The following is a 5,000-nucleotide window of genomic DNA, read 5'->3' as shown; positions in this document are numbered from 1 at the left end:
TTTTGGAGGATATTGATATAGGAATTGAAGATGTTCAAGAATGGTGGATGCGAAATGCAGCAGTAATGAGAAGGCATGGGAAGGAGCTGCTAGGAGAGACATCTGGTATCATATGGGAAGAAAAGGAGAGTTGGTGGTGGAGTGAAGAAATTGAGAAAGTTGTAAAAGATAAGAAGGAGGCAAAGAAGAGATGGGAAGAGTCACATTCAGGGGGAGACAGAGAGAGGTTCAAAGAGAAAAACAAGGTGGTGGAGAAGGTAGTAGCCCAAGCTAAAGCTAAGGCATATGATGATGTGTATAATGAGCTGGGGACAAAGGAAGGATTAAACAAGATGATCAAGCTATCGAAGACTAGAAATAAGAACACCAAAGATATTACACACATCAAACAAATAAAAGATCAAGATGGTGTAGTACTTAGAAAGGAGGAAGACATTGTAAAGAGATGGAAAGAATATTTTGAACGGCTGTTGAATGAAGAAAATGATAGATTATTAAGAGAGGATGGACTGGTGAATTTTGGCATGGTAATAAGTTTTTCTAGGCAAGAGGTAATAAATGCACTGAGGAAGATGAAGAATGGGAAGGCAACTGGACCAGACATGATTCCTGTGGAGGAATGGAAAGCCTTAGGAGATGAAGGAGTGGATATACTGTACGATCTCATGATAAAGTTTTGAGCAGGAAAAGATACCAAATGAGTGGCGTGGGAGTATAATGATCCCAATCTTCAAAGGGAAAGGGGATGTCCAAGAGTGTGGGAATTACAGAGGTATCAAATTGATGTCCCACACTTTGAAGATACTGGAAAGGATGATAGATGCCAGACTAAGAGAAGAAGTAGAAATAGGTAAAGAGCAGATGGGATTCATGAGGGGGAGGGGAACAACAGATGGTGTATTTTGTCTGAGGCAACTAATGGAGAAATTCCGGGAAAAGCAAAGAGACCTGCACGTGGTATTCATTGACCTTGAAAAGGCTTATGACCGAGTCCCAAGACAAGAGGTATGGAGGAGTCTAAGGGAGAGCAGGGTGCCAGAGAAGTACGTTCGACTGATACAAGAGATGTACCGTAATGTATTTACTAGAGTGAGGAGCAGTGCTGGGGAGACAGAGGGTTTTGAGGTGAGAGTAGGATTACACCAAGGGTCAGCTCTGAACCCATTTATCTTTAACATAGTGATGGACGTTTTAATAGAAGAGGTAAGGGAGGCAGTACCATGGAACATATTGTATGCAGATGATATTGTTCTGTGCGCAGAGAGCAGGGAAGATCTGGAAATGAAATTGGAAAGGTGGAGGCAAGTACTGGAGGAAAGAGGAATGAGAATAAGTAGATCTAAGACAGAATATATGTGTACCACCAGTGAGGGGGATGATAGAGAAAGTATTCATCTTAGAGGAGAGCAGATAAAGAGAGTTGATAAGTTTAAGTATTTGGGATCCTTTGTTAACGCTGGAGGAGGTATGGAAGATGAAGTTAAACATCGGGTGCAGGCAGGCTGGAACAACTGGAGAGCAGCCTCAGGAGTTCTTTGTGACAAAAGAATACCCCTGAGGTTGAAAGGAAAATTTCATAAGACAGTGGTAAGAACAGCAATGCTGTATGGAACGGAAACAGCAAGCATGAGGAAGACAGAGGAGAAGAAGATGGACGTGGCAGAAATGAGAATGCTTAGGGGGATGTCTGGGGTGACAAGAGAGGATCGGATAAAAAATGACTACATAAGGGGGTCGACAAAGGTGGTGGAAATATCAAAGAAAGTGCAGGAAGGGAGGCTGAGATGGTATGGACACCAGATGAGGAGAGATGAGGACCACGTTGGGAGACATACTATGGAGATGGAGGTTCAAGGAAGAAGAAGAAGAGGGAGACCAAGAAAGAGATGGAGGGACTGTGTGAGAGGAGACTTACAGGAGAAGGGGATTGATGAGGCAGAAGCGCAGAATAGAAAAAGATGGAAACGGCTCATCCGCAACGGCGACCCCATATAAAAATGGGAACCAGCTGGGAAGAAGAAGATATATGTATATATATATATATATATATATATATATATATATATATATATACTGTATATGCACACACACACATATATATATACATACATATATATACATATATACATACATATATATTATATATACATGCATTCATATATATATATATATATATATATATATATATATATATATATATATTTACTTATATACATATATATATATATATATATATTTATATATAATGTACAGTATATATATAAATATATATACATATATCTAAATATATCTATGTATATGTATATATATCTATACATATATATATATATATATATATATATTTATATATATATATATATATTTATTTATATATATATATGCATATATATATATATATATATATTTATATGTATATATATATTTATATGTATGTATATATATATATATATATATATATATATATATATATATACACATGCATAATGCATGTATTAAACATGAGCATAATGGGAATGTAATCAGATATAAATTTAGAGGTTATCTTTGTAAAATGAAATTTCAATATTCAGTATTTGAATAGGAAAATAAGGTCCATGCATCTCATACAAACTTTATGTAATAAAATCTTTTCGATTCCCTGGCTTATTGATATATATAGTCCTTTTTTTTTTTTTTTTTTTTTTTTTTTACAAATCATGGTGCCAAAATTATGCATTTAAAATATAAAATCATTTTCCGAAAAAAATTTGTTTAATCATTCTTATCCTCACACAATGATGTTATTATTCATGCTTTGTCTTATCTTCAACATATAATGAACAATGACGGTTTCAACAATAACATCCCTGGTTGACAATACACACAGCGGTGTGGTTATCTCGTCTCCCTTTGCAATGAAACTCAGCGCTGCGAGGCTAATTTGATAGCTTGAAATTCAATAAAAAAATTTTGATAATCTGATAAGAATTGGCATATAAAAAACCAGCATTCCTGATATAGCAAAAAGAAATATAAATTTTTCTCTTTTACATATATTACCTCATGAAATTCTTTCCCATTCAGTAATTAAAGAATAAATGTAACTTACATTTCAAATATGTGAATTACTTTAATGCAAGAAAATATTTCCTTAACACTTACTTGTATGACTAACAGCAAGAAATTACAAAGTGGTCTGAGATGTAAAATTTAGGATCTTGAAGGATATTGCTACACATGTATTATGATCTCCAGGCTCCCAGGCCAAGTGCTGAAAAGAAAGAATAACGAATTTATAGGTATAGTAATTTTTAGAAAAAGTAATGATAAAACATAGTAGTGAATGCTATCAACAATATTATTCATTACATATTTTATATAAATCAAGCTAAACCAACAATAATAAACTTAGCCTATAAAAACAAAGAACAAGAATGTTTCTAATATAATAATAATACAATCCTATCTAACACAAAAAAAAAAAAATAAATAAATAAACCTATCAACGGCAAAACATTTAAATATGAACGTAGCTAATACCAAAATAGAAATTTAACCCAGTGCCTTTTTTTTTTTTTTAATAATAACCGGGATAATATTTATATAATATAAACCTAGCTGATAAAAAGGAAGATCATAAATATAGCTGATACAAAAATAAAAATAAAAGCTTAGTTAATACAAAAATTACAAATCTAGTTATTGAAACATATATATATATATATATATATATATATATATATATATATATATATATATTTATATATATATATATGTATATATATATGTATGTATATATATGTATATATATATATATATATATATATATATATATATATATATATATATATATATATAGCTAATACAAATTAAAATATAACCTTAGTAAATAGAATAAATATAAACCAAGCTAACCGAAAATAGGAATATAATTCCAGAAAGTAGAAAACTAGAAATATAAACCTAGTTATCACAATAATAAAGAATATAAACCTAGTTAGTAGAAACTATATAAACCCGGTAAATACAAAACAAAATATAAATATAGTTGACAGAAAAAATATAAAATAAAAATGAAAATATAACAATATAAATTTGGATAAAAAAATATAAACCCAGCTAATACAATAATAACAGTGTAAACCTGGTAAATAAAAAAATATAAGTCTAATAAATACAAAATATAATATAATTAATATAAAAATGTAAATATAAACCAAGCTAGTACAAAAAATGAACATAGGAACCTAGCCAATACGTAATGAAAATATAGACCTAGCTAATACAAACATAAAAATATAAACCAAGGTAATAAAACCATAAATATATAAACCAAGCTCGTACATAATAACAATAGGAACCTAGTTAATACAAATATAAGAATCTAAACCTAGTTAATGCAAAAACCAAAATATAAAAACAGCTAATACAAAATAGAATTATATAACTTTCGTTGAAAAAATATAAACCTAGATATTGCAAAATGAAAATAGAAATCTAGTTAATAAAAAAATATAAAAACAAATGTAGCTTATACAATAATAGAAATATGAACCTAGCTGATAGGAACAGAAAATATAAACCTAGCTGATAGGAACAGAAAATATAAACCTAGCTGATAGGAACAGAAAATATAAACAATCGCTAATACAACATGAAAATAGACACCTATTTGCAAGAATAATTTAAGTTATGTAAAATGAAATGAATATATAACAAAGCTAACGAGAAACTATAATTGTAAACCTTGTTAATACAAAATAGAAATATAAACCTAGTTAATAAAACCAATATAAACTTAACATTGATGAAATAGACATGCAGGCCTAGCTAATGCAATGATAGCAATATAAACCTAGTAAATAGTTAATCCAAATATAATTCAACTACTACAAAAAAAAAAAAAATCAAGCTCACTAAATAGAAGAAAAAATGAATGATAAAAATATAGCTACTATATAATGAAAATACAAGCTCGTTGATAAAGAAAATACAAGCTGGCCAATACAAAATAATCTTAG

The 5,000-nt window shown here is 30.0% G+C and overlaps 1 protein-coding gene across 1 annotated transcript in view; it reads right to left on the bottom strand.

Moving 5' to 3' along the window:
• Nucleotides 1-3,216, bottom strand: part of LOC137647243 (uncharacterized) — a 194,367-nt gene extending 191,151 nt beyond the window's left edge. The window contains exon 1 of the mRNA XM_068380642.1: nucleotides 3,142-3,216. The gene's annotated coding sequence lies outside the window, so the exon portion shown is untranslated. The remainder of the gene's footprint in view (nucleotides 1-3,141) is intronic.
• Between the last annotated feature and the right edge of the window lie 1,784 nt (nucleotides 3,217-5,000).

The sequence above is a fragment of the Palaemon carinicauda genome, chromosome 1, assembly GCF_036898095.1.
Source record: "Palaemon carinicauda isolate YSFRI2023 chromosome 1, ASM3689809v2, whole genome shotgun sequence".
NCBI lineage: Eukaryota > Metazoa > Arthropoda > Malacostraca > Decapoda > Palaemonidae > Palaemon > Palaemon carinicauda.
The sequence above is the reverse complement of the archived record's forward strand: the minus strand, read 5'-3'. Positions and strand labels throughout refer to the sequence as shown.